Source organism: Haplochromis burtoni, unplaced genomic scaffold, assembly GCF_018398535.1.
Source record: "Haplochromis burtoni strain Fernald_Lab_line unplaced genomic scaffold, NCSU_Asbu1 Contig_92, whole genome shotgun sequence".
Taxonomy (NCBI): Eukaryota; Metazoa; Chordata; class Actinopteri; order Cichliformes; family Cichlidae; genus Haplochromis; species Haplochromis burtoni.
Window position 1 is genome coordinate 1,970,086 of NW_024582453.1, and position 24,200 is coordinate 1,994,285.

General features: G+C 40.3%; 1 protein-coding gene across 1 annotated transcript in view; it reads right to left on the reverse strand.

The window, feature by feature from the left end:
* LOC102294795 (X-linked interleukin-1 receptor accessory protein-like 2) overlaps positions 1–21,932 on the reverse strand; it is a 512,221-nt gene extending 490,289 nt beyond the window's left edge. Inside the window, exon 1 of the mRNA XM_042222726.1 lies at positions 20,142–21,932. The gene's annotated coding sequence lies outside the window, so the exon portion shown is untranslated. The remainder of the gene's footprint in view (positions 1–20,141) is intronic.
* Between the last annotated feature and the right edge of the window lie 2,268 nt (positions 21,933–24,200).

A 24,200-nucleotide genomic window follows, 5' to 3' on the forward strand; every position in this document is an offset into this window, starting at 1 on the left:
GCATAGAAAAATTTGCGTTTTCAAAAATACCCGGGTACGTGTGAACGTAGCCTAAGTAAGCCTTGCGTAGAGCACTGACCAGGCTATGACTGAGCTGTTTTTAAGCACTGTGCTAGATTGCTAATGATGCGTGAATGGCTCTACCTTGCTAATGAGCAAACTTCTGTCTTTATCACTGGAACACGCTGAACCGGGGAGACACATCACCCCCATGTCTGACATCCCAACTTTAGAGGAACACGGCATCAGTCGAGACTCACAAGAGCTCATTTAGATCTGATCAGCTCTATCAGTGAACCTGCGGCACTCCAGTCATCACCTGTCAGCTGCTGCTAAATGTTGCTGAAAATGAACAGTGGTCAGTTTTCTGTGTGAGTGCATCTTAACCTGCAGCACAAAAAAAAAAAGAAAGAAAGAAAGAAAGAGAAAAGACTGTGAGGTTTTCTTCCATGATGCTGTTAATGATGGTGGTGCTACCTTTTAATGATGTGATGACACCTTTACAATGAGATGAAGGGTTGATTTTTGTTTTTTGAGCTAACCTGACATCACAGAGGGATTATTTATCATTTGGGAGACAATCTCCTGACGCCTCTCACACAGTGTCCTGTACTACAACCAACCAAGACCCAGTTTCATATGAAAAGCAGGGTTTTTTTTAATATCTAACTGACACCTCTGCTTGTTGACCACATTATGACGACATTATGTATCACAAATGTCATTCTACACTCGAGATCTGACAAATATTTCTTACTTTTTACTCTTCAGCTGTAAAAGGTTGATTCAGTATAGTCGTCACCCTTCTGGGCAGACAGGTGGACGCAACGCAGGAGTATTGGTGTATCTGATAATTGATAACATAGCTGTATCTACTAAAGGTTTTGACTCTGACTGACTTTGATCTTAAGATCAGAGTTCATACAATACCTGCATCTACTAGGAGGCTGAGGGGTACCACTGGCTGGTGCCAGTTGAAGTTACGATATCCAGACACTAATTTGACTGGTTGTGGGTAAAGTGGGTTTTTAAAAAAAGGTACTGTACAAAAAACAAAAAGAGAGGCTTGACAACAGGAGAGAGATTTGTTTAGTATCTAAATAAAACCTGTAACAAATGCACACAATGGCAGAGACCCCGTCAAGACAATAACTGGAGCAGGAAAGATGACAAGAAAAATATAGAAAGCTAAGGAAGGACCTAATCTTCAAAATAAAACAGGAAGTGACCTGAAAGTGATATGAAAAACAAATCCAGATGAAACAGTGGAGACTGAGGAAACACAGGAGGTAAAAATAACAGAAGTCAAGAATCAACACAAAACTATAACAATACTAAATCAATTCATTTTAAGCAATAAAACATTGATATGTTGATGAACACTGCCCATGACAATCTAACACAAACAAAATGGGTCCTATGATTAAAAGACATTTCAGTGTTTGCAGAGTTGCTGGAGATACACTTACATGATACAAGAAAGTTCAGCTTTTACTTGGAGAGGATTTTACTCAAGCAAATTCATATAACGTCTTTGATTCTAACAGACACTTTCAGAGTTTATTCTTTTTTTCTTTTTTAAGGATGACTTTATAGAGACGTCATCGGATGCTTTAGAAGCCAGTGAGTGGTGCTTCCACTGAGGTCATCATGCTGCAAAATAACATGGACTGTTCTGACTGCAATCCACTTTAAGAATATCCAACAGGACACGTTTAACTTTTTGACAAGACTAAGCACTGTGCAACAGTGTAAAACCCATTAAGTAATCCATTTCTAAAGCTCGCCCCTCTTCAGAAGGGAACGGTGCCAACTCATTTTGTGCTGCAGACTCAGTGAAATAAAGAGAGACAGAAGAAAATAGAACAACTGTTGCATTTCACAAGGCCAAATCCCTGAGCATGAGCAGACTAGATGAGCTTCAGGACACAACTTGACATTATGTTTTATTTCAATAACAATGCCTCTGCAAAGTCGACTGCCTTGGCAATATCTCCCAGTGGAAAACACACACACATACACGCTAAAACAAACAACACGATGGGTCTTTTTGCTTTTATGCATAGTTAATCAACAGGAATTAATTCCCCAACCGTAAATCATAAAACCCCTAGCATGAATTTAACATAAGCACGTAACCTTACAAAGATTTAATACACACGCAGTTAATTTCCTCTGATATTCCCACTACATGCCATTTAAAACCTGCTCTATTGACACTACAATGCTCCACTGGGACTGCTAGGAAATAATCTAAAGGCAAGATTTGCACACACACACACACACACACACACACACACACACACACACACACACACACATACCTAGCAGTGCTTATCATGCAGACAAAACCTCTCTCGATCATATGTACGCTCTTTCCCGTTTCCCGCAGGGACAAACACACACACACACACACACGCACACATAGGGAAATACAGTGTAGTGTAATATTAGTGTCGTATACACACACACGTGCGTGTGTGTGTATGCACAGTTGCAGGGGCAAAGGAACCTATTTAAATGCTAAGTAAGCGGTCTCTCCCTTTTGGGGCGATGCGATTATACAGCCGATCTCATAAGCAATGCTTCACAACTGGATTTGCACATGTAGAACTTAATTACAAACGGCCTCGCTTCTTTCTGTGTGTTGTATTCATGGGAGTGTATCTACTGAGAAAGGTGGGATTGAAGCTATTACCTCGCACTGCTGTGCATGTGTTTGTAAAGCCAATCTATCTGCAGTTTAGCCAAGATGAATGTTTACATAAACAGGTTTGGGCTCAGTTGCCAGTTTCTCCTTCTTAAGTCTCTCTCTCTTTCTCCTTGTCATCACTTCCAGGATGCTTTTGTTTCAGTGTGTGTCAATCACACACACACACACTCATAGGTATCTTGCTTCCTATGAGTTTGAGTGAGAAGGAAAAATAAAGTAAATGAATCTCCGATAGTGTAGAAGTGGTGTATTTAAAGGGAGTTGAGGAGTTTAATAGCCTGTGGGAAAAAAGCCCTTACAGATCCTGGCAGCACTGTATTGTTTGCTGAGGGCAGACGGGTGAATAGTCTGTGTGAGGGGTGTAAGGCCTCTCTGATAATGCTGGTGGCTCTGCTCAAGCAGAATTTCTGACAAAAAAAGTCCTGAAAGAGTGGGAAAAATGGCCTGTATTTATATAGCGCTTTTACTAGTCCCTAAGGACCCCAAAGCGCTTTACATATCCAGTCATCCACCCATTCACACACTGGTGATGGCAAGCTACATTGTAGCCACAGCCACCCTGGGGCGCACTGACAGAGGCGAGGCTGCCGGACACTGGCGCCACCGGGCCCTCTGACCACCACCAGTAGGCAACGGGTGAAGTGTCTTGCCCAAGGACACAACGACCGAGACTGTCCGAGCCGGGGCTCGAACCGGCAACCTTCCGATTACAAGGTGAACTCCCAACTCTTGAGCCACGATCGCCCCGTGTTGCATTGATTTTTCTGCTATGCCTCAGCTCTCTCTTTAGTTAAAGTTTATTGCACACTTAGTTTGATTATATGGATGACTGAAGAAAAAAAACATGCATGTGCTGTTATTTGTAAAACTTTGCTGTGTTTCCTCACAACAATTAACCAAGTCAGGTTCCTGAATCATTGTTTAAACACCCAGGCGAGAGATTACTGAAAACATATTTCTTTGTCCAAATACTTATGTTAAGTTTTACATGACTGCTTTAGTTCTACTAGAACAATGTTGCTCCATTGTTTGTGTTAAGGTCGGTACATCCTCTTTATTTATTCCACTTGATTTAGTTAACTTCATATCAAAATTCATTTAGAATTTAGCGGCTAAATTTTAAAAACTAATTCATGTTTTATAATTATGTTTTTTGATAATAATTTAGAGGTGGCATCACATGGCGATCGTGGCTCAAGAGTTGGGAGTTCGCCTTGTAATCGGAAGGTTGCCCGTTCGAGCCCCGGCTTGGGACAGTCTTGGTCGTTGTGTCCTTGGGCAAGACACTTCACCCGTTGCCTACTGGTGGTGGTCAGAGGGCCCGGTGGCGCCAGTGTCCGGCAGCCTTCGCCTCTGTCAGTGCGCCCCAGGGTGGCTGTGGCTACAATGTAGCTGCCATCACCAGTGTGTGGATGACTGGATATGTAAAGTGCTTTGGGGTCCTTAGGGACTAGTAAAGCGCTATATAAATACAGGCCAGGCCATTTTTCAACCAGATTCTGAACATTAATTTGGTTAGTCTGGCCTTCAACACAGTATTCATTGTTTATTTATTGTTTCTTATTATTTTTATTGTTATCCAACATAATCACTTTCAGAAAACGTCCCTCCTTTTATACAGATAGCATAAAAAGTTCTACTTTTCTTCCTAGTTTCTGATGGCATCATATTAATACATTTCAACATTTTGTCCTCTGTGTCAGCACACAGGAATTTCGGTATAATGCAGCCAACTACACCACCCACAACATGACCTCATTAATAAAGATCTTCTCACAATACTGAGAACTTTTAGAAAGATTAGTCAAATTTATGGCAGCGCATTTCTGCATTAGTGTGCTACAACCTACACTTGCTTATCTTTTGCAGGGATGCTGGTGACTACAGGCTGTCCTACTGCATACTGCTCACAGGGCTATACCACCTACATCGTTTACTAACCAAATCTTCTTGTCTGCACTGTGGGAGGAAAGTGGAGCTTTTACCCATGTAAACCTTACATAAAGGCCATGTGTGACATGCTCCTTTCTGTGAGTCGACTGTGGTTCTTAATGGATGAAGTTATCAGACCAAGAAATTCAGTCAGTTTCCTGCCTGCTGGAAACCAAAATGTTGACTGTATTAGCTTTAAAAGACTGTTTGTTTTAAAAGCCCTTTAATCGCATTTTGCATGGTACGAGGCGTACATTCAATTCTATAATCTGATCTGAGAAATGTTAACCCAAAAAATCCGAATCTACCAAAAAACAAAACGAAAAAGACAAAGAGCAGCTCTTGGCATAAAAAGAGACAATTTGAACTGTATAGCTTCATTCAGACCGTCTGACTCACCAGAGCTCATGCCAGTGTGGACCCACTGGCCAAGGAGGAGGTGCAGCTTAGCATTATAATGTTCCAGCTGCAGTCAACACAGTGTGGCCAAGCAGCTTTTTTCAAATCGTATCTCCCTCCAGACTGCCAGTTGCAGCTGCTTCTACCTAAACTTAAATTCAGAGATCCATATTTTTTGAAGTTGTCTAAAACCATAACACTCATAAATCCTTCTGATAGTCTGCAATCTAGCCAAGTGAAACTAGAAATGTGTTGCATCTCCCTCCTTCTCTCCATTAATAAAGCCATGGCTGCTATAAAGAGAGGCTGACGGAGATAAATGGAGGGTGAGAAGAAGGAAAGTGCGAGGGAGGGAAAGAAAAGAGAGCTCAAGAGCAGGACACTTGGGGATGGAAGAAGCATCCATTGTTTGTTATTTTTGCTGGTGCACATACTCCGTTTCTATTTTCTGGTAAGCTGAGAGGAATGAAAACCAAGAGTCCCAGAGGACAGCAAGGTTAACCTGTCGTTTTAAAGTCTGCATGCACTCGTACACATTTATACTCAGGCTAGTACTCTACTGAACATCTTGTGAATCGTTGTGAGGATAAAATATGTAGGAATTTTAAAGATTTTCTATATATTTACAGTAGCTAATATGTAAATAAGCTGTCTAAACTAAATAAAAAATCAAATAAAACGCTGAGAACCTGCATCCAAATGCAATGATAAAGTTAAATGTGGGTCTTGATTTCTGAATAAGTAAATGTACCAACGCTGGCACTTAGCAGGCTGTGACTGTGTCGTGCCTGTTAGCTTCAATTGCTCCACTGTTGATTTGAAGCTTTTCAAACTGGCTGTGACATCTATAATCCCTGTTGATTTAAATTTAGTTGTAGCTCTCTTTGATCACAACCAGGCCTTGACACTTTCGTTTGAAACTGCTAAGAAGTATATATTTAACCTTGTCTAAGGTTCACATGCTAACTTAGCCCGGTTCAATCCAGGTGATCATCATTATCAGCACATGAAAACCGCTGTTGGTGCAGGATGAGAAGACTGCTGAAGTTGTGCAGCCCATCATGCTTAAAGCAACCAGTTCAGCTGCTGAAAGATAAGAACACCAGAGGCCCGTCTTCATTTGGGATTTTTGAATGTACAGTGGTTTCTTTAGAAAACATGATTCATGTCAGATTCTAAAACAGGGTTGACTTTGTATTCCAACCAGTGAAACCAGGGCGTAAAAACTCGGATAACTTACTGTCTTTCACTCACGAGGAAGCAGAGCCCACATCTGTGGTGCTGCACATTTTAGCCCATTTTACAACATTTTACATAAAATTATAGAAAAGCTCACAGTGAGAAAATCCACTTTCAAATAAATTTGGTTTGAGACACTTTCACAATTCAATCACCTCCACTCTCCCACTACATGACAGCATTAGTCACTGGGAAGAGTTCATCCCAAGGCTGTATTACTTCAGCACACTTTTAAAAAGCCCTCAAGTTAGTCCAGAAAATACAGGACTGTGCAGCCAGCATCTGCAGTGATTTATTCTGATGCTAGAAGCACAGATGGATGTCTTTTCTAGGGCAGTAAAACATTATATATAAATGATATTTGAAAGTTAGTTTGGTAAAAAAAAAAAGAAAAAAGAAAAAACCACTTTCATTCTTTTGCGTCCTTCCTGATGCAAAGGAATCTAACCAGAGACATTTTGCTTGATGGGCAAATATGTAAATGACTGCACAACGAGCCACTGTAACAAATTACAAGGCAACATTGATTTGCTACATTGTAAGCTATTTTGTAACTTTTCAATATTTTACTTTTTTTTTTTTTTTAACATTTTTTCATATTATTTTTGGCTAAATTATTTTTAACTGTCTGTGTTTGGTGTACATGTCCAGCAAGCACTGTATTTATTTCTATTTTTTACATTATCACAAAATTATGTGATTTTACTTATAGAAGCAGTAGTAGTAAGGGAATGATAAGGTTAAGGCTAAGAATTTGGGAAAGGATGAGATCTTCTTTAAATTCTTAAAATAACACATTTTCCTGTATTTCATCTCACAGAGCCGTATGCAGTAGTAGCTATATCAACAAGTTGGAGCTCTCCTATGCCCGGACACCTTTGACTGCACCATTCACTTACAGCTGCATTAAGCTTAACACACCAGTTGAGCGATTAAACTTTCTGCATAAAAGCTCAGGCACCAATGAATTCTGCAAATTGTTGGAACATGAATGACAGCGGTGTCAAACATCTGAAGCACAGGTAAAATATGTAAAGTACAGTAATTGACTGGAGACCAAGAAAAGCTCTGCAGTGTGCTCAAACAGATGCCATGAGCCTAATAACAGCCTTTAAAATTGCGTGTGCAACAAAGTAGAATCAGCAGATAAACATGTCGAATCAGTTCTGCATGACGCTGATCTTTGCCATATTATGGCTGCTGCTTTAGCAGGCTGGAGTTGCACTGTTGCTGCTGTGTACACTATTCCTCTATTTGATCAGAATCCATAGGGATTGGCCTGTCAGACCATGTTAAGTCAACTAAGGGGAGGCTACACACACTAGTAGATGTGCTGAAGGCTGAACTGGAGAGTCACAGTGAGAAGAAGGAGGAGGAGTGAGGGTCTAGATGATAAGGCAAATTAAATAACACATAAAGGGATGAAAGGGCTATGAAATAGTTCCATTTCCTATCCTTTATATTTTTAATATTATTTCACTTACATATGCAGCATTTACAACCCCTATACAGCATTCAGATTCAGCTGAACTCAGAGATTTTGCACGTACCAGGGTGCAGGCAAGTGAATGGTAGAAATACTGACTGAGGGGGAGAAGATGATGCTGACAGCAAAGATAAAATAGACCAGAGGTAGGAGGGTGAGAAAAGCAGCAGTGAACACTTGTAGAATTGTGTCAACATAACCTCCAGTCTTCAAAGTGATCTTCGTAAAAGTGATGTGTTTTCCTTTAAAATAAGTTCATCTGTTTATTATGGCAGTGAGCTCACTCAAATACAGTTATACAGAAAGCTGTCACTAATTTTTACAAATGTGCAGGCATTTAAATGTACAAAAAAGGATTGGGTTAGGTCATCTTATTGCACAATAAAATTAATTATAAAATCAATTATAAAATCAATGCAGATCATTGACCTTATAAACTACCAAATTAGCCAAACGCATTTAACTCACAAGATAAATTTACCAGTGCCGAATGTCCTTGTTTTTTAACACCTTTTCAATCTTCAGCTCTCTGTATAATGCTCCTGTGAATGCTGTGATGGTGGCGTGCATCGCACCAACCATTCGTTATTGAGTGGAGCTCACTTTTACTATGGTTCTGGTAAGATTGTCATATTTGATCAACACCTCAGTGATATTTACCTTCCTTACGAAGTAAGTGAATTGACCCAGAATTATCTGAGAGGCAGCCTTGATAAGGGCTGTTTGAATCTAATTGAATTTAAATGCAAATTACCTCGTATAGCATACAGTATACAATAGATCATGCTTGGTGAAAGGAGGTAATGCTATAAATCAGAGCAGTGCACCATATTACTGGCCATGAAATTAAATGATCATCATAAGATAACTTGTGCACATCATCATAAATGATAAATTACAGAGTAAAATCACCACTATATGTCAGTAGATTGTAGACTGTGGTCAACTAAATTCTGTTTACCCCTCCCAATTCAGTCCTAGCTATGGTGGCTCCTGTAGGACAAACAGCTCTGGCTGCCGTTCCCCTGTAGTGACTGTAGGCTCCCAGTCTGCTGTTTAACTTGGGTGTCCATACACTGTGTGCACAATTATTTGTGCACACAGTGTAATCCTCAAAAATACTAATCAAGTTGTATTTTTGAGGATTATTTTTATTATTGAACAACTCCAGTGCTCTCGGTCAATCCAAAATGTTAATGAACCTAAACCTGAATGTTTAGGAAAGTAAAAGTGAGGTTTTGTCTTTCTTAAGAGAATATATATATGAGCACAATTATTAGGCAACTATTAATCTGCAGAAGTTTTATGCAACAAACTGAAAAAACAAACATTTTCCCATCTCACTAGTTTATTTTCATCTGTGAAAATGAGAATAATAAAAATACTCATAATGTACATATTAACATTTCTGACATCAGTGACCAATATAGCAAACCCTTCTTTTCAATAACATTTTGCCTGAGGAAGAGAGTATATATAGAGTGTTCATCTCCTTAGGCCACACCCTCATTCATCAGGCAAATACACATCACCTGATATGCTTAAATCCAATAAGCACTCAAGTTTATACAGTTTGAAGTTGGAAAATATGCATAAAAATGATGATATGGCCAAAATACTCTTTTGCCTAATAATTGTGCATACTGGGCGTCCACTTCTATTTACTCTCTAGGAGTAGGAGGAGTTTACAGGAGGCTGTAAAACTTTGGCGCTGATAGCTGCTGTTAGCTGTCATTAATAAAATCATCTTCGAAATTTATCTAACACTGTGGGACACACAGCAAAAACAGCTCTCATGATGTGAGAATGTCATTTAACAGGGGATTTTTAGAACTTTCAAGCCTAACATTAGCTTGTAACCAGCTGTTGTTGCTGTTTAACTGATGTGTTGTCAGTCAAGTGCGACATAGTTGTAAATAAATAGGCATGTTTATGCACGTTTTCATGTGTTAGAGCCCTGACTTCATTTCAGGAGATGAGGTTTGAGGAGGATGGTGTGGAAATGAGAGCAGTGGTGGAGAAGGACAAAGACCTAATGAAAATGTACATGTAGAAATATCAGATAATCATACACAGTTTGAAAGAGGAATTTGTGATCTATAACTAAAAGTAACTTATGAGGTGTACTATGTACTCTAGCAACATACATAAAACGTGACTGGGTAGAATGCCGATGTCCATCGTGGCCACTGTCTTCAGGAGTAATCTTGCGCCCACTCTGGATTAATTAGGTTTATGACAATGTGCCTGTTTGTTGGAAAACGATATTACGCACTATCATCATCATCATGAGTGCTGAAAGCCTTCACCCTTTAAAACCAAGCATATCATATTCAATACATGACTTTTAGAGACTTCTACATCATCAGTGTGATTTTTAGTCTCCCTGAAAAATCAAAATAAATTCTAAATCACACATGTTTAAGAATAAAAAAAATTGTCAGAAGGTTCAATAAAAACTATTTTTTAAAACTCTTTGAATTTTTTGGCAATTTTTTCATGGTTCAGGCTTTAAAAAAGAAAATATCTGGCTCCCATCAAAATGTTGGGAGAAAATATAACTAAACAGGTGGGTGAGCAATAATTTCACTAACAATTTTTATTCTTTCATTAAATACTTCTGACATGGTTATCCACTTCTACAGGGCAGATTATCTAAGTGCGGTTAGATTCCGTTGTGATTGTCGTTTCCTAACTCCTAATGAATTCTCCTTTAGTTCTTTCACTGACATTTGCTATAAGGTCAAGACTGTGTTTAAGAAGGATGTCGTGTTTTTGACTATTCAGCCAAAACCTGTGGCTTTATTTGTAGGGAGGGGCGTCTACAACCCAGACCGGCTAGCACTGAGGTTCAGCAGATTTACCTCTGGATGCTTTACCACTACAAGCCCACTAACATCATCACCATCATTCAGCGAACACACAGCAAACAAACATCGAATTAATTATTATTACAGATTAGGGTTTTGTGTAATCAGCTCTGTTTAACCCCAATGGATCTCTTTTCATTTACACAGAAGAGAAACATTAGAAATTCATGAAGTGAACACACACACGCACACTTTCTATTTCTACAGAAACCCTATTTAACCATATCCCTATTTCTTGGAGACAGGGAATGATGTAACGTGAATAAAAACAATAATTTGTGTCCCAGTTCTTTAGAGTAAATGCCTTTAAGCCATACATGGAGTTTCTTGGAATTCCCTACATTTATTTCATGATTTCTAAAGCACTTGCTGCTTGCTTGGGATTCGTACATTTAAGGCTTAACTATAAACTCGTCAACACATACACACACAAAAAAATGGAAAACTTATATGGTACTCATTGTGACAACTAAATCTCCTTTATACTGATCATTTACGGTTAAAGTCTATTGCTTGTTTAGACAGAGGGGTTTAAATGCAGGATGTCGTTTATCTTCTACCAGAACAAATGTAACGTGAAACAGCCCAGCAGCAAAATAAAATACTCTGCTGTTGCTCTGGTGCCAAGGTGTCTTCAACTTTTTTTCTCCACTTAGGACAAAGAAGAAAAATGCAGTCTCACTCTGGGATCCAGTCTCATTAAAGCATAATGCCTCTTTTATCAAGTGACTCCGTGCCAGAAAGAGGCCGGTGACCAAAATGTCTTCCACAAAGAGAGTTAATAACTGTGTGTACTTTCTGGAAACACTCAACTTTCTACACCAGCAAATGGTATGTCTGCTTTCTAACCCTGATGGACAGAACGTACGTTGCCCCACAAATATCTATGTCAGTCTTTCTGCTGAGGTTAGTTAGTGAAAGTCAGCGCTCTCACTTTGAGGTCATCACGTAGAGCACACCAACATTCAACTGGATCATCTTGATTTAAACCTTCACGTCAGCAGGCCCCCACCCTGCCGATGATGAGTAAGACTCTGAGTCACCGAATCTTTATCAACTGTGGGGCGCCAGTCTGAGCTGAGGCTGACCTCCAGAGACATGTGAAATGACCTGCCGGCAACATAATAGTTTCATAACAATGTGCTTTACTATTATTCATAGTAGCAGAAGTGGATGTAGTGCTAGAGGTGGCCGCTTTGAGAGCTTAGTCTGAATGTTTTGTAGTTTGTCTCTATGGGCAGAGGTTGACTCCTCTCTGAAAGCCGGAATGAGGAGAAGTTCAATTTAACCTCACCCAAACCCTCCTCGCGTGGCACATGGGAAGTGACCCATCATGCATCATGCTGGCATCTGTGATTCTGTGCGCATGATATCTTAAAGTTACACCACGGGTGGAGAAATGATCTGATTAGATTTTGGAGGACCTCGCTGTATAAATTTACAAATTAATGAGGAAACACATAAAGTAGGTTTAAATTGATATTGCACATTTATTATTTAAAGACAAATGTGAAAAAAATATGTCTAATGAACTAAAAGGCCTGATGAGCAGCAAATTGTTACATCTTAAATACAGCAGAAGTGTAGAGTAGTTTGCCAGCGCTTGCCTGGATCCACACTTGAAATCTACCCACTCCAATAATTTCTCTGAAACAGTGTGTTCGAACTTAAAAAAAATGGTCTAATAAACACAGTGGGAAGACTAACAATTAGCCATTAGCACCATGAGTAGGATTAAAACAGCTGTCAAGCTGTTGTCGATTGCTATCAAGCTGTGCGCTGAAACAGGGATATTTCAAATGACCAGTGCTTGCTGGTTTCTGGCCTGCCCAAGGCTATGACCATGTTGTTCTGGGATAGTACTTTGGCATGGTATGAAAGTACTTCAGAGTCAGATGGATATGCTGGCTATTAGATATTTCTCTGATACAGGAAGAGTTTTTTACTTCTTTAAAACATTTGCTGAAATTTTCAGAATTAAACTTAACTTTGCTTAAAAAACTTGTTAAAGAAAATGTCTAATCAGCCAATCACATGGCAGCAACCCAATGCATTTAGTCATGTTAACATGGTCAAAGTGGCCTGCTGAAGCTCAACCCAAGCATTACGTTTGGGAAGAAAGAAAAAATAGGCAAATTTGAATGTGGCTGGTTGCTCCACAACCATTTCTAGGGTTTACAGAGAAAAATAGAGAATATCCAGAGAGCAGCAGTTCTCTGAGTTGATGTCAGAGGTTAGATAAGAATGGCCAGACTGTTTTGATCTAAAAGTAACTCAAATAACTACTAAGTAACCAGTCGAGATATGCATTGTTAAGCCTGGAGGCAGATGAGCTACAGCAGCAGAAATAGGTAAAAACATTTGTAGGGGATACATAGATATATAGAGAAAGGATGGGTTATGTAAAATGCTCCTGCCTGGGGGTAAAAACTTTGAGGTGGCTAGTCTTAGCTCTGATGCTCTGTAGGTGTTTTCCTAAGAAAAGAAATGAGAACAGACCATGTGCTATGTAGCTGGAGTCCTCTTTAATACTTTAATACTTAGCGCCTTCCATCTCTGGTGGTGGGTGTAATAATCCTGAAGCTGTGACGTTCCTGTTTCTGAAGCAGATTTTACTGATAACTCGGTTTGCAGAAATGCATCATCATTCCTGCTGTAAGGATGGGCTCTGTGGTAGCTCATTAGAAACTGGGTTTACATAGGTTACATGCAAATAGACTTTAGAGTAGGGGACTATGACAGAAACTCGGTGGTGCTATGTAAGTTGGTTTTTACTTGTGCAGTCTGAGATGAGATGTTTCTCCTACATCTCACTGCAGAGCTGGTCCAAGCACTAAAGATTGCTGGCTAGCAAACTAGGCTAGCATAAATACAGTACACACCCACAGTTTGAACTTTTGAAGAACTATTCTAGTCTATCAGTTTTATTTAGCTGTTTGATTTGTATGATGTTTGCCACGGAAAAGGCAAAACCAGAGCAAACTAGCAACAGCAAAATTACAGCAGTGTCTCTCTCTTCTACCCGCTCATCACTGTAGAGTTGGCTAACATGCCAGGCCAGAGTAAAGACACAGAAACATTTTACATTTTTAAAGCTTTATATTTAGACATATGAGAGTAGCATTGATCTCCTTGTCTAACATTTCTGCAAATAGAATATTACTCAAATCTGTAAACCCTTCATTTCGGTTACCCTGAAAGTTTTAATCACTCTTTTTATAAAGCAGAAAAATGTAACTCATATGTTGAAATGTTCTTTTAGGCTACATTCACACTGCAGGCGAAAGCGCATCAAATCCGACTTTTCTGACCCTATGCGACCCATATCCGATCATGGTATGACAGTGTGAACGGCACAAATCCGATATTTTCAAATCCGATCTGGGTTACTTTCGTATGTGGTCCTGAATCTGATACATATCTGATGTTTCAGAAAGCGACTGCTGTTTGAACGGTAATGTCGCATTAAATCCGTCTTTTATGTCACTGACACAAGACAGACGCCAATTATCAGCGCCGGAGAAGACATCACGAACGCTTCCAGGACATCCAGTGAAACTGTTGGGAAGACAACGTTGGAGAAACGTGAACATTTTATTTGTACTGCATAATCTACAGATTCTGACAAATCTGCAACTATCCTTTGAAGCACCGCTCCTCTCTAAAACCGCAATAAGGATAATTATTAGGCCAAATGTAAATAACAAAATAACTTTATAACTTAAAGCAAAATTGGGAAATGTAAAGTCCGAAACAAGTCTTTATATTAAGGGCCATCAGTCAAACAATACTGTTTGCTCTGAGTCTAAACAGAGCACGTTGTGTGAGACATCGTCTTTTGTGCATGCGGCCGCTTGGAGCGTTCACACTAGAGCGCGTTTGCTGTCACATTTTATTTGTAGTGTGAACGAGCAGACAAAAAAATTGGATTTGATCAAAAAAATCAGAATTGAGCATTAAGACCTGCAGAGTGAACGTAGCCTAAGTCTGATCATTCAGGCAGTGGAGCTGACCACTGCAGATTAAACTCCCTGAGTTTTCTTGTAATACAATCCAAAAGCATTTTTATTTAGACAAGATGGCTGTCTCTGAAAAAACATTACAAAAACTCAGAAAAGGTGAGCTATTTTTAAGTAGAACTGCAATACACAGAATATGCAAGTATACACATGCTACATGGGAGTTTCCACTTCTTTTATCGCAAAAAAGTGTTCTAATGTTTTTCATATATTCAATAAAGAATTAACCACGAGTCTGATGTATAACTGCTTCTTGCCACTGAACGAGTTCTTTCATATGACACAAAATAGGCTCCTTGATCATTTTATCTTGCATGAGATTAAATTATGCCGGATTTTCACTGAAGAATAAGGATTCCCACATTGTATGACAATACTTTGATCAAAGCTGCTCTTTGAAATGTTGCAATACACAAGTCATAATAATATCGCACATGCCATGCGGCATACGACTGATCAGAGGGTTCGATGTAAAACACAAGAGACAAATCCAGAGCGGAGAAGAGCAGAGCTCCAAATAAATCAAGCTCCGTGAAGCAGGTAAAGAGAAAGAAGAGTTAAACAAATAATTCGATTTTAGATGAACCCTTTAAGTCTTTGACTGATTTTTAATTTCCCCCTGAAGAGGTTGAGCATCCTAAATTCACAACTTTAAGGTCAAAAGTGAACATTCGTAGGTGTAGCTGCGTTCCCACGAAAGGTGAGATCTAAACGACGAGTTTGCAACTTGATTAATCAACCTGATAACAAGTGTTTTTCAGAAGTTTCTAAACCTTTTTACCTCCAAGAAGCTTCTATACTATGCTATATGCTACAATGCTATACCTGTTCAAGTCACAGCCTTTTCAGTGAGTTGCATATTAGTAACTGATATAGCCTGGTTCTTGTACTGGGACCTTTCTGGATTAGAAGAGTTTGTCATTGCGTACATGTTACACATGAATAAACATCAACTTTTAATTGCTGAAATCTAAATTTCATTCTTCACACTGGAAACGTCGTCCGCAGCAGTAGGTCCAGCTCACCCACCCCAGCCAAGGCCCTGGCTCACACTCATTCTCATTTAAACACCATTCAGCTAGCGCTCCCTAATCCCACACTAGTTCTGAATACAGAAAAGAGTGGGTTCATGGTATCCTGCATATGTGCCTGTGCCTTTCCTGCAATTAAAGCTGACCAGCACACACAATGTCTTAGAAGTATATATGCAGCAGACTTTCATTTAACATTTATATTGTAAACTTAAGCTAGGCTTTGTGTAGAGAATGACTGAGTTATGAAGGTTGCCCTGCATTGTGCACAAAACCCCCACAGTTCTCTATATGAACAGGCTTTACAGTCAAGAAGAACTCTAACAGTATTCATATATAAAACGTCTCTGCTTAAGCTTCTAAAGCATTGCATCTCCCATTTAAATCTTGAAAATGAAATTCAAGATCCAGTAAAACCCTAACTTTACATATTTCATATGTACATACAAAGCTTGCTAGAAGTGGCTTGATGTAGTCTACACATACAAATGGTAAGGACTCCAAACTGTCCTAAAATGTTTAGTTTCTTGTTCTCGAGTCTCCCTCATAAAGGAGAATTTTACTTATTTGAAACTGCCTGATTAAGATGTAATAAATCCAGCATATACAATATGCTGTATACCAAGCTTGCCTGTACAAATAAAAGGCATTTCTATATAGTGGCTTTCCAAGTTATCTTTAAATGTTGTGTAATTGCAGAGGTAACACTTGTGAGCGGCTTCAAACTGCTCGGCTCACACCCAAGGCTGGGTTCACATGTAGGTTCAGGCAGCACAAGACCTTTGCTTAAGGTTGGGGAAAGATCACGTTTTCCGGTTTTAAATCAGACAATAAATGTTTCCACGTCCCCGGGTTAATGCTTAAACACAGACATAAAAACAGGCATGGAATCATCAGGTGTGTACAAATATTAAAAAAAGTGGATATTCTAGTATAAAAAATGTCTTAACCTTCAACGCATGTTGTGAGTTTTCATTTTTACACTGTAGTGCTCCCACAGCAATAGCTTGAGGTGACTTTTGTTTGTGTTAGAGAATCTAATGCTTCACAGTGGGACAACAGGCCTAAAGCGATGGTAAGTAACACAAGCGAGTCTGTCTTTGTCTTAAAGGAAATCCTTCCTCACTGCTGTTTAGGAAAGTACCTGGAAAGAAGTTGTGAAGTTTGAAATCCACATCTTTTCCAACTTAAATCTGAGAAGATAATGCATAAATGTATAGCATAGAATAGTGTCCTCAACATCATCCCCTGTATATCTGTCTCACACTCGCTCTCATTCATCCCGCTGTCGTTCCAGCCAATCTTCCTCCTCCCATATATTTCCAGCATCTCTTCGTACCTCATCATCCCCTCCACAATTTATGACTCTCTCTCTCTCTTCTCTTCTTGCTTCATGTCTTTAAATCTGTTCTCTCTTCTTATTTCACTTTATCTCCTCTTCCCTCCTTGTACGAGTCTCCTTCCTCCTCAGCTCTTTTGCAAATCATTTTGTCCCTTATGGCAAAATTTCTCTTTTTTTGTAAGTGCAGAGCTATTATAGCTCAATGTTGACGTTAAAAGTCTTTTTTCAGTTTGTACAGTATTTTGCATCGTTTTAACAAGGATTCAATATATAACAGGTGCTGAACTGAATTAGCTTTGCCTCGAAACAATTATAATGGAAGAAACAGCAGCAATTCCCTCTGCGCTATGCTCCTCCTCTCCCCTTCTTCCTCATCACCCCTCTTTTCTGCTCCTCTTCCAACTTTCCGTGGTTCCGCCTGCTGTGAGCGCATTGTACTTCTTGCTACTGATCTTTAGTTTCATCCTTTTTTTTCTCTTTTCTGTGTCTAAGTTTTCTCTCATTGCTGTCTCCAGAATCTGAGGGCAGCTAAACGCACTGACTGAAGCGTCGCAGAAAAGTGCACTTTTCAGGTATCTTGATCATTTTTACGCATGTACATAGAAGTGTGCGGTTCAACATTTACATATTTCAAATGTATCCAGCATTGTTTGGTGTCAAACTTGGTAAAGTTGCAGTTTAATTGGACTCAACAGGTTCAAATAAATCAATTTCTGACTTATATTTTCTCCAGTATCTCGAGTTTGCAGTTATGGTGAGATAAAACAAAGCAGAAAGTTTCTCTAATCGGGCTGTGACCTGCTGATGAGGATAAGGATACATGACGCTTTTGAAAATTCTCCCAAGTCTTTCTAATCCATATAGCCCACGGTCGTTCGGCTTTACAGCTGTGAAGCTGTTGCCAAATGTGGGAATGTTTTATTCAGACGGAAAATTTACATGTGATGAAAATCTTTATAAATACCTTCCAGCTTCGGGCATGTCTACACACTTCCAACTTTTTAAGGGTATTTTCTACGACAGGCCAACTAGACTGAGCACAGTCAGGCGTTGAGTGAGATGGAAAATATGGGACTTTTTATTATGTTTTCACCTTTCTCTGATGGAAACATAATACTCCAATCAGCATTTATTCTGCTACCATTGGATGGATCTATTAAGGCCAAGTTACGTCCACTTTATGCAAGATGGTTTGGAATACCACTTAATGTGTCAGAGGCTTCACACCAACACACAAACAGAGTGAAGGTGTGCAGGGACAGGTTAGTTGTTGTTGCAGCTGGAATAGTTTGAGGGTTACACGGCTCAAATAATCTAAAATATCACAAGAGAAAAGTCTCAATAACATTACTAACATTAATAACCACGAGGGCCATTTACTGCGTAATGAGTTCTTTTACTTTGACAGCTTCGCTTGCAGGACTGTTCTGACACATCGCTGTAATGGATCTGAACATTCTCACCACTGCTCTTCTGTTGCCCCGATGTTTCTCCAGTACCTTCAATCTCCCATTTCTGCGCCCCTGCTGTAAATTACTCCCACCCCTTCTCCATCTTTGTAATAGATGGCTGATGCTGGTCAGTGTGACAGAGTCGTCCTGCCGCCGGTTCATCTACCTGCTGATCAGATCTATATGACATCAGCTTCACACAATAAATCAGCGCGCACACACCTGCAGTTTCTGGTGGGTGCACGGCCTCCGTCCATTCTGACGATTGATGCGCACCTTATTGCTAAACGCCCAATATAATTAAACTCCCAACATCCCACCCCGTGTGTGTGTGTGTGTGTGTGTGTGTGTGTGTGTGTGGTGTGTGTGTGGCAGTTCTTCTGTGCACATTTGCAATGCACTCACATGCACAATTTGAATACACATCTGTTCTTCCTTTTTCCTCTCACACAAAGTGTTAAAACTATAAACTCACACTTTCTGCCACTACACATCTTTTTTACATACACTTACACACGCACACGCACACAGTCTCTCTCTGTTCATCCTCACAGAGAGAGAGAGGGAATGGGGAGTGAGAGAGCACCTGCTTGTTTGTAAAGCACTCAGACAAACGGTCATCTGTGTTTGGGAAGACTTGAACAAATGGGAAAATTATACAGTGGAACCTAAACGACACTCTTTCACCCAAAGATGCATCGTCCCACGCAGCCGAGGAGACATTTTGGAGCATATCCAGTATTATTTTGTTTGTTTGTTTTAATGCCTGTATTTGTTAAGAGCATATGATGAGTATACCTGAGCAGAAGGTAAATAAACTAGGACTTCAGAAATAAGTACTGGAGCTGCTAAAGAAGTGAAATAACCAGAGAGACACAATAAGATGCAAAACTTAAAGATCATAAGACATAAAAAATGACCCCAAAGGGACCAGAGCGAGACAAACTGCCAGGTCACGCAAACATACAAAGAAAAGGACACAAATGACAAGCGCGTGTGCAACAAGACTGAGGTGGGAAGGAATAGCAAAGAAGGAGACGCAGAATAACGACCGCAAAGAGACCGCTGAGTCCTCTGCAACCTTAGAGACACGGATGTGAGTTCAGAATGAACAATATTTCCTACTTGGATGCCGACTCTTTATATCGCACTACAACTCTGGCTGAGAGTCCCTGAGCTTCCCTGGAGGAAATGCGATTCACCCGCGATGTCCAGCTTTTAGCACACTCGTGTTATTTTATCCGCCCACGTGTACGCTGATGCATGAATAGCAGGCAGCCTGTTGGCCTTGCAGTGAGTTTAAAAACCAAAACTGTCCAATCAAAGTGTCAAAGCCTGAATTTGTATCCAATCAAAACGATTGTAACTAACGAATGGACGCACGTCCTAAATAAACGACACCCGTGTTCTCTCCCCCTTTCCTCGAGCGTAAAAATGCTCGTCTTCACCTGAGTCTCTCACCTCTGACAAACACACACACACGCGAGGATCAGGCGCACTCCCTGCTCTCTCGCTCTTTCTCTCTCTGTGACTCGCGCCCTCGCTATCTCGTACACTCGGCCAGCGCGCACACACACACACTCAGCACGAGAAGTAAACTCATCACCCGCACTCATTACGCGCACATAGGCGTTAAATCGGAGCGTGACATCCTCTTACCTGGTGTTTCAGAGGAACTAATCCTGAATCCAAGCAGATAACGGAATCTTGACCAGACACAAATGTTAAAAAAAATAATCCCAGCACTGGCTCTCTTTTCTTTCCTCCTCTCCAAAGTGACGGGACGATATAAGCGTAAATAAACAGCCGAAGAAGGTTGTTTTCTTCTCTCCTCTGCCCCCCAAAAATGAGATGTAGACCCTCAGACAGCCTCTCTGGCTATAAAAAGGAATAAAATCCCTTTTCCTCTTCTCTCCTTCTTTCTCCGAGATGTTGGTAGGATAAAGTCTCCTCCAATTAACCGCAGTTAGGCATCTCCCCCGCTCTCCCTCTCTCTTTCTCTCTAGCTTTCCTTTCCTCCGCCCTCCGTGTATCCCGCTCCTTTCTTCCAGGACGGGATGGAAGACAAAGAAAAAGCAGGTACAGACCTCTGTGTTCAGTCTTTTCTCTGACTCTGTCCGGGCAATGGTGTGGAAGAGTCGCTCTACTTTGCGCAGCCAAAAATAACTTCCAATCTCCAAACTGGAATCCCGAGAAGCGCTGGCACTCAAATAATCTCTATTAAATTCTTACAATATTCATACTGTGGCGCTGTAGTAGAAATGACGCCTTTATGTTCGTCCTTGTTGCACTTTGTGGAGGTTTTTCTCTGTCCCTATAATATTTCTACAGGGGATTTAACGCGCCAGCAGCAGTCAATGTGTGCCCACAGAAATGTTGAGGTACTTAATATTTTATGATTTATGATCTCTCTAAAAGTCATGTATAATTCCTTTATATAAGGTTCATTCCAAGTTTCACTGCTTACAAGACAGCTGAAGGGAATGACAGGAAATGTGTCCTTAATGACCAAGTAATAATCTGCAGGTTCCAGCTTTGTTGGTTGATATCGTCAGTATATCGAGTCATCAATAAGTAGATCCAGAGGGGCTGCTGGAGAGGCATGAGAATCAAGCTGCAGTGCACCGTTCACCTTTCTCCTCACATCCACTCCAACAGCTCAAAGTTTGTCCGTTAAAAATCTCCAGAAGTCAGTCAGCCAATCTATCAGCTCATAAAAACAATGAGTCCATACTCAATCAGCGGTCGATTACTTACAGCGCAGTAATTCAGGAACAGGCTTCCGCGTTCCCCTAATTTTCCCCAAAAGACCTTTTTGGAAATAATAGCTTGCGCGTGTTCTCCATTTCTCTCTGCTGTCTCCTCTTTGCTCTCACCTTTTTCTTACTTTTCTTCCTCTCCAGGAATGTGTCCCTTACAGGTCAGAGTGTTAAACCAACCTTTTTTCTTTCCTGGACACAATCCCGGAATGTGCTTTGCTGCCAAAATCACAAAAAAAGTCCACTTGAAATGACTTTTGGAAATCCTTCTCGTAGCGCTGGGAGAAAAGGGAGAGGAGGGGAGAGCGCGAAGCCTTCAGCCGCTTCTTCTGGGTCGTCCACCAACCCGATGAAGAGGAATGAGGAGATGGGGAGGAGGAACAGGGGGAGCAGTATCTCCTCCCTTTTTTAAGCTACAGAACGATGAAGGGACCAGAAGAAGAGGAGACTGGAAGGAAGAAAGTGTCTGCTCCTCTGATTAAACCACAAAGGAGGAACACCACTTTTGATTCGGTGGCTGAAACAGCGCCTCTTTTCCCCCTCTCTTCCAGAAATACTTACCCTGCTCATCCGTTTCCCTCAGATACTTTACCACCTGCCCACAGAAAGACAGATAAGAGACATGAAATCTGCCATTTCTCGCGGAGGCTTTTATCCAAAGTGCCATAAGAGAGTCCACAAGAGAGCGCAGAGAAGCCAGAGAGAGAGAGAGAGAGAGAGAGAGAGAGCGAGCTTTGGGCAAAGAAAAAAAAGAAAAAAAAGAAAAAAGAAATTAAAGGAATATCATTTTTCTTGTTTCTGTGTTTTTGTGTGTGCTGATGTTTAAACCCGTGCCCATGTCAGCTGGTTTACTGTCGTGGGTAACACGGAGGGTTTGTGTTGTTGAGATGAGACATTGATAGAAATGACTGGGACAGACTGCACCGGGCTGCTCTCGCTCCCCACGCGAACGGCGCTGTTCCTTCAGCACTACACAGACACACAAACACACAAACACAGCCAGAGTGGCGAACAGAAAGAAACGAGGTGAAGGTGCACAGATGCGATTTTCTTACATTAAACTAGACTTTTTATGTAGTTAGTTAGTTTTTGTTTTATTTTTCCCTCTTAGTGTTTGTGAGTTGGTGTGTTCATATCATCTTACCTGCATTTTAACGCTACAGATCTTTATTTTTAGAGGGAAAAACACAAAGGGGTAAAAAGAGAAAGTTTTAGAAGAAAAAATATATAAGGGAGGCTCGTAACAGAGGGAGTGCGTGCGAAGGAGACAGCGAGGATAGCCAAGTGTTGCTGCTGGGGTTTTGTTGCGTCAGGAGGGTGAACAGTGCCACATTGTTGCCCCCTTTTGGCCACTGAGGGAAATTATCTGAGGGGGCGAAATGGGAAAAAACATTTAATGGTGAAGGAAGGATGCTTAGTAGAATTATCAGGAATTAGATATTTTTTTCTTTTTTAAACAGGGTCTATAGGCTTTAATTTGAGGAGGGGAAACACTGTTGTTACACTTCTATTTTAAAATACGGGGGGTAGTGTTTTTCTTATCTGTAATGCTTTTCCAGAGAGTGCAGCACGAGTTCAATTATGAGAAACAATATCAGTTAAAACAGAAACTATATCATTAAGTTCATGCTTTAGTCACCAATGACCATTTTCCTCGGGTCAGGGACTGAAAGTTTCATGGCTAAATGAGAAACTGTGACTGCAGTTAAACCTCCACATGCTGCCTGGCTAATTGGCCTATGATCTTAGGCAGAAATTACAGAGAAGGGGGAGGAGTATCTGGATCCTTATGCCTCACCTGTTTAAGTTACTACTTACCAACACCTTTACTTTGAAAATATTTAGAAATTTAAAGCAAAGGATGTGTCAGCTGCTTATTTTTCTTCATTTCTGTCACTTACATACAGAAACAATGTGAACAGGATGTGGCAACAGAATGCATGTGAAACAGAGAGGAGACACATTCAAAAAGAAAACACGGGACAACATATACAATGAGAAACTGTTACAAATGTACATTTCGGAACTCTTACAAACAGTGCAGTTGTAGCTTTGGGAGCGAGTGGAATGAGAATGCATTATTTCAAGGTAAGTCCAGAATAAGTTACACTGAAGAGAGAGAGATATACGCAGTGAATTATCCCCATCAGAGACTATGAGGCTAAAATGTGCCATAGCATGCATTCACACCGGGTTATACAGACAGTAAATATTGTGATTATCATGCAAATTTAAAATGCTTAAATATTAATAGACATAAGAGAGACAATTCTTCCATTCACAGAGTTGAGTCTTGCTAAAACATGTTATGTTGACTGATAGCTTGTGCATAGAGGCTGGAGGTACGGACAGGTGAGTCAGGGTACTGTGGACCATCTCAGAATGCAAAGCTTTGGAACAGATGGTTAACTAGATGTTTAGGGTCACTGGCAATCCTAGCTGCCCTTTTCCTCACCCTAGTGTCATGCGGTTCCTAGATGGAGCGGAGCAGACAGCCAGCAAGGCACCTACCAGTGCGGAAAATATGCTGGACCTTGTCCCTGGAAAGGAGACTGCCTGTTTTAGCTTTGGTGTACGATGCGAGGATCGTGTCAACAAGGGATGCCTAAAATTGGGTAAAGAGACATCATATGTGGCCACAGTTAGGGATACAATCATGCTCTACCCTCCAGGAAAAATTCAAACCAGAATAAAAAAAATCATTTATGCACTTCTTTTTTTTTATGCACTACACGTCTTAGTCTGTGTGGACTTTCTCTAAAAACTGTTAAAATTTATATGAGGCTGGGTTGATTACTGCTTTAGCCCTACTTTAGATATTTTATTGTGCTTTTGTAGTCTTTTGAAGATTTTAAATACACTTCATTCTCAGTAATATTTAAAGTAGAAAAGAGTACTTTCAATTTTGGATTGGCTAATAATCTGTAAAATATATTTTACCTGTGTTACGCCCCACTTA